At 41.4% G+C, this 12,864-nt stretch overlaps 1 long non-coding RNA gene across 1 annotated transcript; it reads right to left on the reverse strand.

Annotated features, from left to right (window-relative positions):
- Nucleotides 1–2,290: 2,290 nt before the first annotated feature.
- LOC140538583 (uncharacterized) lies at nt 2,291–6,669 on the reverse strand. The gene is made up of 3 exons (XR_011977769.1): nt 6,600–6,669; nt 6,045–6,162; nt 2,291–2,545 (listed from the first exon to the last, which is right to left on the reverse strand). It is a non-coding gene; the product is annotated as an uncharacterized lncRNA (long non-coding RNA).
- Between the last annotated feature and the right edge of the window lie 6,195 nt (nt 6,670–12,864).

Raw genomic sequence — 12,864 nt, forward strand, 5'->3', positions numbered from 1 at the left:
GGTATTTCTGCCCAATTATTCCAGGTAGGCTCCAGACCAAATGGATGAATGTTTAATTAAGCAAATAAACAGTAATTGTGCATTACAGTATGCAGAAGTGTGTTCCTACAGAGATTGTCACTCATTTCCACATACAAAACAAACAACATTTAATTGTAATTAGACAAGGGGTGCCCAAACTTTTGCATGTGACTGTACATGATCTGCTTGATTTTGATTCTATTTTTGCCTGAAATCAAATATTCACTGATGTTTTAGGCACTAAAAAAACATGCACTTTTGAAAGGACCTTAGGATGATGCCATGCCATGATTCTTTTAAAAGGTTCTTTATGGAACCAAAAGTGCCTCTTCTTCATTATTGCTCCAAAGGCCTTAACTTTACTTAAATCGAAAATGCTAATTACTGCATACTTGAAGTAACACACACTGTATTTTTATTTTACATTCTGCAATATAAAAAGGCTGCAGCACATATAGAAAGGATGCTGTAAAGCTACTGTTATTTCCTCTCACCTCTCACCAACATATGGTTGGTGAACTGGTTGTGCTAAATTAAAAATCATCTATCTACATTCAATTTATTCTTCTTCTCCACTTTTGACATGTGTTACGTTATGGATAATTGTTTTATTATGATGATTTCTTGACCACTTTAGAATCTTTATTGACTCTGTTAATGTTTCTAAAACTCCTTCATTTTTATTCAAAGCCCCCCTGTGTTCTCCTTTGTATTCTGTCTCAAAAATTGATATTCAAGTTTTTTTGCGGGACAGCAATGATTTGGAACCTATGGAATTGCAGGATGAGCTTATTAGAATCATTCTTTGCACTTTTGGTCTGCAAGGAAATGAATTTTGTATTGTTGAATTCCAAACCATTAGACACTAATGACTGTTATTTATATGGAGTTCCACTCCACATCATTTCAATTCTCTTAACACACAGCGAAAAAGTCTTTGCAGACATTGCTGTGTTGTCTGTACTGCTGTATTTTACTGCAGTAAGACTAGCTCCTTTCACACACTGTGATACTGTGTGTGAACTGCACTGCACTATGAATATACTGTCTTTTACATGTAGAATTCAATGCATTCGCTTTTTCAGTGGGCACACATTTCCTCCCAATAAGTCACTGCAGTGAACTCAACTGAGGGAACCAACCCAGCCCTGAATGCCATAATCTCTCCGCATTGTGGTTTGAAGAGTAAAGTTGCTTCCTGTGTGACAGGATGCCATTTCATCCATACTTCCCTCCCTTTAATGCCTGCTAACCAGCCCTCTTCCTGCCCTTCATTCTCAGAGGGTTTAGCATACTTCATGCCCCACTGAGCCTTGCTGGTCCCTTTTAGTTCTAGCTGTGTATTCTGCATCCTGAGCTGCATGGCTTTATCAGCCTGCACCAGTGGTGTCAGCCACATCTTTCAGACTAGTCAGACGCTCTGACACTGATATTGTTACTGATTTAGAGATTTGCATATAGATAAAGGCACACATGGACTACAGAAACGCCCATGTTTGCACGTACACACCTATGACGTGGGCTTAGGAAATGGCTGTGGCTTGGAACTGAACTAAGGTCAGTTAATGTTGAAATTCTGAAGGAATTCAGTTCAGATCCAGAAAGCCAACAGTTGTGCTGTGGTTTATTTTTTATTTATGAACTCTTTAACAGAACAGCTCAGGTGTTTATCCCCATTTGTGACCGGGAGTTCTAGAAGCATAATCGGCCTTGCTCTCTAAACCCTGGCTCTCTTTTTGGGTGGGTAAGATGGCCCACACAACCGGCAAGTAGTGTTCACCTCCAAGCATGCAAAGGGGGGAGGGGGGGCATGCAAAGACTCCTATATAGGAGTTAGTATGATGAAGCACTTAAATATAATGATCCATGTATGTTATTTCAACATGAATGAAAAGTGGCACAGCCATCTAAGTGCTGGCCAACAGAGAGTCCATCTGTGGCCAGGAGTCCTAGAGAACATAATCGGCCTCACTGTCTCCACCCTGGCCCTCTTCCCCTGATCGCTGTGCACTCAGTCTAGCCGGTTTGGGCATATGTTAGCTGACTTGACAAAACTAGCAGTTGGTGTTCTCCTCTAAGCCTGTTGAGCTGTCCAGATAGCCCCCCACCTCCCACCCCCCGCATCAGCAATGGGTGCAACGTAAAGCAGCTGAATGCATTCATTAAAAGGGGTGTCCACAAACATTCGGACAAAACTCTTGCCAAAAGAAGTCAACTAAAAGACATGCAGCACATTTGAATCATGCAAACGTGGTGCTGAAGGTCACTGTGAGCTGCTTTCACTGAAACCACTCAGAAAAGGCAGCAATTGTGAGTGAGCTGTGTTTATTGCAGCAGTTACAGCAGGAATGTGGTTGCCTCCCACACCTCATTTAACTATGCAGCTCCTCTCAGGGTGCGACAGCGGCCTCTCAAATGGATGGAAGTTTAGGAGCAGGAACCAGTTCCCCTGGGAAGAGAGCAGGAGTGGCAAGTCCAGCAGGTTCAGCAGAGAAAAGGAGATTCTTTGGCCCCTGGGCAGAAACTGCACGTTTGAAAAAGAGAAAGAAAAAGAATAACAGGAAACACACAAGCTCATCTCCCCACAGAAACATAATAAAAAGGAATGTGTTGGGGCATTGCCTTGGTGGGTGTGTTTGGAGTGCTGGTAGATGGGGTTTGACTTTTTGAGTTTTCATGCATATTCTTATGCACACTGATATAATGCGACTTATGCAAGTGGTGTATTTAAACCAGGATAGTCTGAAAGAGATATTCATGCTTCATGCCATGCTTAGCAATGCTGACATGCACTCTGCAGATCCAGGTTTAAGGGCTAGTAGAATTAGTCATGCCTGAGTGAAGGTGGTAAAATTTTTACCACTGTACTTTTGTAGGGTTCAGTGCAGTTCTATAAGTTGTTCAGCTGCTCAGTGTTCTCATGTGAGCATGCTAAAGCAGCAGAACCACTGTGTTCAGGAAAATACGCTGCAGCACATGGTCTGCAAGAGTCTTACTACTAGATTAGGGACTATTCAAAATAGTTCCTGCTGATTATGAAGATTCTAAACGTAAGTAGACGAGGACATATTGTAATACAGTTTGAATTGTGTCGCTGTCCAAAAACCCCCCAACATAATCTCACATAGAAACAACCACATCGTTTGACTGATGAAGACCCATGCATGAAGAAGAACTGATAAAACAGCTCTGGGAGATTGTGCTTCTGAAAATCCTGCTATTTAGGAACTTTTGGAGAATTAATGGATTAGATGTAGATTAAGGTGCATGTTTAGGTTAGAGTTCAGCTTCTCAGGAGTGAGTCAACTCTGAAAGGAGACCCTTGTGTCCTTGTCTTGAGGTTGAGTTAAAAATGTGTTGTTTTATACCATGAAATAAACAACCAATGTGGACGTTTCCCTGTGAGATCAGGCTGCAAAAAACAAACAAAGGCAAGCATTCGTAACATTTAATGTAAGTTTGTAAGTTAAAGAAAAAGTTAATATCATTTTGCCACAGAATGTATTTAAATACATTTAAAAATGCTCAGATGAAAGCGTATTTACAACCCTGTTATTTTGCCTTCAAATAAAACACTGATTTTCCTTTAATGGAGGGCCTGTGAAGAAAATACGGTAAGCGCAAGGAATCTCCTTTTCAGACAGTGGCACAGGAAAAGCCTCGGTCACGAGGCCTGGTTCACGTAGCAACCATAACTTTTAAGACTACTGAGAATGGAAGCCAAATTTGATTGAAAGCGTAGCCATTCCAATAAAGATATCTGATCATATGTTGCATATGTAGCAAAGTCACTGTCAGATTCAAGGCCTTGTTTTGCAAAAGGAAGAAACGCCCTTCGCATTCTACCTTGACTTTGTCACTGTTTGACACCAAACAAATGGAGAACAGTCAGAAATGCAGACGCAAACCTGTCAGTGCAGAATGCATCTCGAGCGTAATTGTTAACCATTGCGTAGATCTTTGTGCAATTAAGTCAGTAATTATAGAGTGACGTTTAAATAATATACCAAATTACCTTCAAGTTCCCAATCATTACTGTAACCACCCAGCATGATCAATACTACAGGTATGTCTCACAGAGGTCCTGAAAATGCCTTGACGTTACCTGATTTAAGCATGTACTGCGGTTTCACAGAAATGAGTTCCACTACTGCCAACAGAGAGAAAAAGTACGTGTTGATATTTTAAACATGTGGAACTAACTGAAACCCTGCTGAAATTCATTTGAATAATTTGAAACATTTGAATGAAGTCTACTGAGGCTAAAGTCTACAGAGGCCTTGTGTGTGACATATGTGCTATTACAGCTTCATCAAACAACAACTGACCTTTAATCTGTCTTTGTCTGACTCAAACAGCGCTATAGGTACGACCCCTAATTTGTTTAGGATAAGGCATGGTTTCACTTGAAGTACTTATACAAATTACTTCCTCCAGGGAAGAGTTTCAGGGAATCCTGTCCACACACAAAAAAAACTTTAACCTTTCCCCCCAGGGGCAGATTTGCATACAGATACATGCACGGGCAGGCAGGCAGAACACACTTATTTACAGAAATCCACCTCCACACACATCTAGAAAACAGGTATTGTCATACTTCTATAGCAACTGATCTATGACCAGCTAATGCTGAAATTCTGCAGTCACCCTCACAGAAGCAAAACAGCTGTGTCGTGGTTTACTCAATGAACCCCATAAGGGCCTGCATGCGGTCACACACCTCAGCGTGTGTTCCTGACTTTCATTACTGCACAACTTATATATTAGCTTCATAGCAGTTGTATTTCGTATTCGTAGTTATCATTACACTACAAAATGTAGTGTAGACATGGCAAATAAAATGATACAGCAACTGAGCATGTTACAGAGCATGTTTTAAGTTAACTCAACCTAGTTAAAAAGTCAAAAGTTCTCCTAACTCACATTCTGCCATGGGATGGATAGTCTGTGGCTCCTTCCCCACAATGTGTTAATAACTTAATAATCCACTATTTTAAAAGAGTACAGTGTCATAAAATTGTTCTGAGTGGCTATTTATAATAGGTATCAACCCCATTCAAATGTGTGCATCAGTTCCACATAAATAAAATATATTGCATCAGCACAAATTCTGGAAATGCTGTACGAATTTGAATCAGCTACATTCAACACACAGTGAGTTCTGGCAGCTTCTAGATACAGAGATGTGCAAGTGCTGGCGAGTGTGTGGGAACAGAGGCAGCAGCAGGGAAAGGCCAGCTCATTTTCACTCTCAAGCTGCTCTGCAGGTGCTACAAACTCAGGCCACCTGCCAAATCTGTCTACATCGTTCTTTTTAACCACATCCTTTTCTTTCGGTGCTCTTGTTCACTGTTTGTCCTAAAGTAAGTAGATGCTGCCTGGCCAACATTTCTTCTGAAATCAAGGACATTTATAGGGAGTTTGTGTCTTCTCTGATGCGGTAATGACCTTTACCCATTTCAGAAGTCTGTACACTAGATGTTGGAACATTGCTATGAGGATCTGATTGCATTCTGCCACCAAAGCATCAGCTACTGATGATGAATGATCAGTTCTGGAGCACCAACACCACTCTAAATTGCACCAAGAAGTTGCATCACTCCAGAGAACCAAAACTGCCATGTTCCCATACCTTAATACAGCCTTAATACTGCACCAGGCAATATTTAGCATTAGGCATGGTGAACTTAAGCTCCAGACGATTACACTAGATGTTGGAACATTGTTGTGAGATTCTGATTGCATCTGACTGTTTTTCTACTGAGGCTATGCAAGCTGTGTGTGAGATGAATGTATGCGTCAATAATGGGGCACTTTAAAGTAACAGAATTAGCTAAATACATACAAGGGATGTCTAAATAATGTATCAGGTATATAGTGTATACATTCCTGTGGTGGAATAATCCCACTACTCTATGTTTGCCTATAGATTGGCTAAGGTTACAAAAGCCATGCCTGCTTCCTGTGAAAAAAAACTGTGGAGAGACTCCCATCTGAAAATGGAAGAGATCACCACTTGGTACCTGTGAGCTGAAGGTGCAGCTGACGTTGTTGGTGCACAGCATGAATGAAAACCCTGTGGCACTCGATTTGCATCAAGGTGACCTCTGCCTCCTCCCCCTCCTGCTCCTCCTTGTGTTCCTTTATTTGAATTAGAAAAGGTACAATAGGCTAAACTGACAGTGTGATGAAAGAGCATGTGCATGTGTTTGTGGATGCATGCATGAATCTGTGTGTGTGGAAGCGTGGGCCTTCAGAGGTCTCAGGAATGTCCCTTTGCATAATTGCGAGAGCAATAAAGATAGAACACCTGCAGCACTACTACTGAACTTGATCAAAGTTAAGTGCACTCAAATTAGGTCAGCAAAAATCAATCCGACCTTGTTTATTCTGATAACTAGCTACTATTTATAGTGAGTGCAAAAACACTGAAATGAGCGCAAAAGATTTACTGGCAGCGTGTGTTTTCTATGAATAGAAACTTCGATAAGAGCCCCAATAGAAGGCATAACAAATGAACTCCCACTCTAAGCAAATGTCAGTATGCCTTCAAAGAGCTAAAAAAGGAGAAAACACACATTCGCTGGTTGCATGTTGAGCTGTCAGCGTAGAGATGGCAGGACAGCATTCGTGCGAAACGCAATTGGCTTATCAGCATGTGGGACTCGGGGTTACTGAGTAGCTTCGGTGAAAAAAAGAGAAAATAAACACAACGCCGTGACTAGTGCTAGAGCCTTCCTTGGTTACTGTATAATAGAGGGCACTAGTGGACAGCCAAGTGGCAGGCAGGGCGGGACAGAGAGCGGGAAAGAGCGAGAGAAGGAGAGAGAGCAGAAAAGAGGAGGGAGCAAGAGCGAGAGAGGGAAACGGGTGATGCTTCTAGTGACGGAACACAAGCTCCCCTCTGCATGACCATACAAGGGCAAGGGGAGGAGCCCAAGAAAGAACCAGGAAGCGGTGGGCCACATGAGCTGTCACATGGTTTCCAGTACAATCTGGAAATCTCCCCCTCAATAAGCCCCCCTCTCACCACACTCTCCTACACGCACACAAACATCGTGTGTACTCACAAAGCACTCCGTCCCCTGAGCATTTATCCACCTCTGTGTCATCCGAGCACGGTTTTATTGATTAGCTGAGGCATGGTGGTGAAACTGCGAGCAAAGACGTGAACCAGCATTCAGAGCGCTTGCAATAAGATCTCGCACAAATGGAGTAATCTGCTTACTGGCAGATAGAACTGCAATGTGAAATAAGCTAATGCAATACACTGCAGGCCTGGAACTCTCAAGGCATGCCAGTAAATTACATCAGCGCACCTAGGTTGCACATCAAGGCCAACGTATCATTGGCATTAGCATAACGGCTGCAACAGCACATCACGTTTACCCAGTAAATCAAAGACTCCTTAAATGTCCAGCATCATTTCTTTTTACCTGATTTTCTTCCCATTCTCTTACCCAAACTACTTGTTAGAACTATTCCCCTATCACATGTAATTCTCACAAAAAATCAGCCACCGCCTTTTTTTCAAAATGCTGCTGATTTAACGTCACTGGGCAGCCAATGGCAAGAAAAGTGCCAGGAGTCATTTAGAATTCCTGTGCATCGGCTAGCATCACCTGTATCAGACAGCATCACACTGAAGTGATGTGGAAGGAGATAAAGCAATTTACCCACCTGGAGAAAGCAAGGCTTACTGTGCTCTCTCAGGCTCTGGCTGCTGATGGCAAGCAGCACGACCCGGGATTTGAACCAGCGATCATCAGCGGTTCATAGTAGCAGCGCCTTAGTCCGCTGGAGCCCCCAATATACAGCATAATGTTAAAACACAAAACAAAGTAGTTCAGAGTCATTTACAATTCCCATGTAGTATCTAGAACTCTACTGTCACACAGTGCCATTAGCCAACAGAAGCTTGCAACAACTAGCATTATTAGCAGGCAGAGGGGGGAGGACCATCCTACCCACCAAGCAAGAGCAAGGCCAATTGCGCACTCTGTGACTCCAGGCCATGAAAGTCTGTGGCATCACGAGGGATCAAACTGGTGATTACACTTAAATGACTGTGCCACTCAGGAGTCCCCATTCAGAGGGCTTTTATATGAAATGGTGCACTGCAGATAAACTTACTGACAGGAACCAGGGATTGCAGTGTCTATATATGGAATGTAATAATGGTAAGATATACTATATGGACAAAAGTATTGGGACACCTACACATTAGACTTATAGAAGCATTTATGACATTATTGAGTTGGTCCCGCTTTCCAGCTCTAATAGCAGGTCTGGAACTCAGTTTGCTCAGTTATTGAGTCAGCAGAGCGTTGGCCACTTTTATGCACTATGTGCCTCCGCACTGGCTGACCCCACTGCTAAGTAACTTTATGTGGTCCGTTGCTGTGGATCCTAAATGCTTCCATTTGTCAAAAATAGAACTGACTGTGGAATATCTAGGGGGGGATTACACAAACTGACTTGTTGCAACGTTGGCATGCAATTACAGTACCATGCTGGAATTCCTATTACCACCACTGCAAACAATTCTGACTTGGTATGTTTCTCTAGAACAAAGCACTTCCCTACAAATCTATACTGGATGACTGTATTTACGCCTTAACAATTTCATTATGCAGGAATGCTAAAAACGGATGGAATTTCCCTTTAAGAATATCTCAGCCAGTTTGCTTTGGTTTACATGTAGTTACTGAATAATAAGTATTAGGTTTTGCCTGGGAATGTAAGGAGCTAAACAGCCCGTCTGTGACCGTTAACCCCTTTAAGGCAGCAAGGCTTATTACACACTAAGGTACACACTTATTACACACTTCAGGGACTTCAGTACAACTGGTGGGGCTATTCTTTGGTAATCGACATTTGTAATAACACTTGCAGCTTACCGGAGGGCTATAGGCTGTTTAAGGGGTAAAAGGGTTTTATTCTTAAGTCTAATGACAGAGTTATGAAGTATTATGAATGTAATAATACATGCTTTTGCAGTTTAAATGGTTAAAGCAACTGACAGTCAAAGCTAAAACGATAAGCCATCAAACTTTTTCATAATGTGAAAATGAACCCAATTTGAATGAATGCATGATAAAGCGGGTGCATTCTGGCAGACTTGCACAAATGTTCTGAGCGAGCACTGTAAGAGTGACATAGAGAGCGTCAGCCTGCCAAGGCAGCATGTGACGCAAAGTTGTGATTGCAAGCGCAATGATCCCGGGCTCAAGGCCAGGGTTAGAACCCGACTCCCAGTCCCACAGCACAAAATAACACACACTGTACCATGCTAGCATCTGATACAAGGGACACAGACATTTATATCATTCTCAAGTCAAAACGGTTACAGCAGTTGATAAGCGATTTGGATGCATCCCACTTTCAAAGAAGTGTGTTCATGGTTTATGGTGGTTTAACTCTATGCAAACATGCAATCACTGGGATTTCTATTGTGTTGTCTTGTTGAAATGCAAGGAAATATAATTTTCTGGTGGTCTCCTTCTTCACTGGGGACTTTAGGCATGTTTTAATGCTGCAAAGTTTATGATGGCCTGCTTATAGATTTGAGGAAAAGTATATTTCCTTACTGCATTCATAGTAAACATAGCATTTTTCATGAAAAATAATGCATTTATAAATTTACAAATTATGCAAAATTAACCTGCTTAAACCTCATAATTGTGTAGTTATGTCTTGATTTATGTCTGTCTATTTTTTTTTTTTTTTGCCATAGTACAAAAACAGGCTGACAGGACATCTACTTGAATTATGGTAATTATTATTATTGCATATCTAGCATTTCTTGTACAGCTTTCTAAGGTGCTAATAATTATTTGAGCGCATGCTTTTTTTATATAGTGTAATAATTTTTATATTCATTTATAAATTATATATTAGAGGTTTAGCTCTACGGTAAACGTGGGACATAAAAGACAGAGCTAAAATCAGATGAACAACACTTTTTTTTTGTTGTTGACATTTTCAGGCTTTCTCACGGTAAGTAAAAGGGTCTACCCTGTCAGCCGCAGGAGAAAACCCCAACCTCTGGAATCCCTCTCCTTTACCTGAGGGGCCGCTGTGGGGTCAGCGGCCCCGAGCTGAGCCGTTGGCACCCACTCGCAGCGTCACACAAACCACAGCACACTGTTCCTCTGCGCCTCTCTCGCCTTACGTGTGTGTCGCTCTTTCACTCTTTCTCTCTCACTCGATACGACATCGCTTTCTTTCCTTCACGCGCCCACTCGCGAGGCAATCCCCCTCAGCGGCGCGCATGAACGTCAGGGTGAGCGCGACTCTCCCACTCCAACGCCAACACTAAACCCCAACGACCAGCAGCACCAACACCCAGCGAGACAGTCTACATCTTGGTCACTGACCAACAACACCAACACTGTCGCCAACAGAACCGCAAAGAACGCCAACAAGGCCAGTATCTCCCCCCTACACTACAGTACCCCCATACACGCCTGCGTTGGTTTGTTCCACGTGGCGCTGTGAATACGAGGTAGTAAACAGTACACCAGTGCAGAGCCGTGCAGATCTTATATATCAATCATATTACTCCTTATAGAGAGAAATAAAGTCAGTATTTAGATCATATGCAAATAAATGAACTTGCATATATAATAGGTGTTATTTATATACACTATATGTCAGTAAATAATGAGCATGCCTGTTGCCTGTGTGCATTTTAGCTGCATGGACAGTCTTTAAAGATGTTTATTCCATAACATGTTATGATCTATAAATGATTGTAATATTATTTAAAAAAAAAAAAAAAATCAAAACCATTTAGGATAAAATAATGACAACATGTTTGTCAAATAATGTCAAATTAAGGCAGTGAGGAGAGTCATAAAAATGCAGCACTGTATATATCTGAAAATGGCAACTTTACAGGAGCAGGAAAAAAACCTCCTTAACCCCTAAAAGGCTTATTACACACTAAGATGTAATAATCAGTAACTACAGTCACTTCTGTACAAACTGGTGGGCATATTCTTTGGTAATTGAGCTCTTACAGTGAGCACACTTATATGATCATCAGAATGATACTTTGTGGTGCATAAAATTAATCAGATGACATTACTGTGAGAATACACATGACCAAACGCATGTTTTACAAGAATCATGTTACATTTAATCCCAGATTGCGTTTTGTACCCGCTCTCCCCTCATGTAGTACTACCAAGCCTGTGCATGAAAACCTCCAGATTCCTAACATGTTGATGTCTATAGCTGTCACTGGAATGGTATAGCTAATGGTACATGAGCTCATAAATGGCATCATTCTGCATGCAATACATGCATGCAATACATGCAATACAGTGAGTCATTCTCGCAGGTTACCGATGACCCCCATAAGGCATTTCAAGGGAGCAAAGCATCAGGTTCTGTTACATATGCCTTCCATGGGTTCAGAACCAGGGCCTTAAAAATGTGAATATGCACATTGCGATGTTGACACCCCCCCTCCCCCCCGCTTGATTCTACATGTGTGCGCACATGTGTGGGCGTGTGTGCAGGTGCAGATAATTGCAAATGCCAGTGTGGGTACATGTGTGTGTGTGTGTGTGTGTGTGTGTGTGTATGCATGCTCTTAAACTGCAGCCACTTTGATCTCCTGCTACCACGATGCCCATACTTAATGCAGGGTGCATAACAAAAAAGCTTGGGGAGCGCTGCCGTCACGGTAATGGCTCCAGCCTTTGGCTACTATTGGCTACTGTGTCTAATCGAAGGTTGTCCTCGAAGCTGTCCAGAATAAATATCAATTCAGGTTGTTCCTACTTCCTTAACACAGATGAAAAGACTTTGCCAGCGGCTCCATGCTTATCCAGTAGGGCTGAGCATAGAGCTTAAACACTATGCAAATAATCTGTGTGAACTTTGGCAAGCTAATTTGCATAACCAAAGTCAAAAGGTGACTGCAATGATTAGTCGACAAAGTCAATGACTTGTTGACAAGTTGTCGAGTAAACCTAAGTAAAGGCCATTTACTTAAAAAAAAAAAAAAAAAAAAAAGCCTGCAATAGAATTCTGCTATGGTCTTAGTAGTGGGGAAACTTTAGGTTCTTCTATGCTTTTAGAGAAGGCCTGGAAAGTTCTAAGAACTAAGAAATATATGTGTGTAAAAAAAAATAAAAAATACTATGTGCAATACCCCCCCCCCACACACACACACACACATGTGCAATTAAGAGTCATTTGCAATAACCTGTAAATAATATTGCTATTGCTTTTTTAATTCTTATTTATATTGTGTATATAGTGTAAATTATTTATCTACATTTTGAGTGTCTTGCTATCCCTTTCTGCTGTGACACTGAGAATTTCCCCACTGTGGGACTAATAAAGGATTATCTTATCTTATCTTATCTTTAGTTCCTTAATTTTTTACAATAATTATTATGTTTGTTGTATTTAAAATCTAAGGGACAGTTTCCCAGACCATAATTCCACCTAGTTCTGAATTACACAGCACATTGAATGGAGGCTTTCCACTGAAAGAAAAATTTTGTCCATGGCTAGGAAACCATGTCTTTGAAACCCACCCTTAAGGTACTACAGTCTCTGTTGAAAACATGCATGTAAATATTGATCCACCTATTTGAATAACTGTCTAATGAGCGTTTTTTACTACCTAGGTGTATACAGCAATACTCATCGATTTCATTGGTCATGGCGTCAAGAGCTGTACGCAGCTCTGGGGGCACTTTCTTTACTGAGACATAGTAAAACTAACTTTATGTAAATGTCTCTTTTGACATTTTTGGTACAAACTGATGACCTAGCTCTAGTAGTCAAAGTTTACTACTGGGTCAATTGAGGCATGTAGCC

Source organism: Salminus brasiliensis, chromosome 17 (assembly GCF_030463535.1).
Source record: "Salminus brasiliensis chromosome 17, fSalBra1.hap2, whole genome shotgun sequence".
NCBI classification, from domain to species: domain Eukaryota; kingdom Metazoa; phylum Chordata; class Actinopteri; order Characiformes; family Bryconidae; genus Salminus; species Salminus brasiliensis.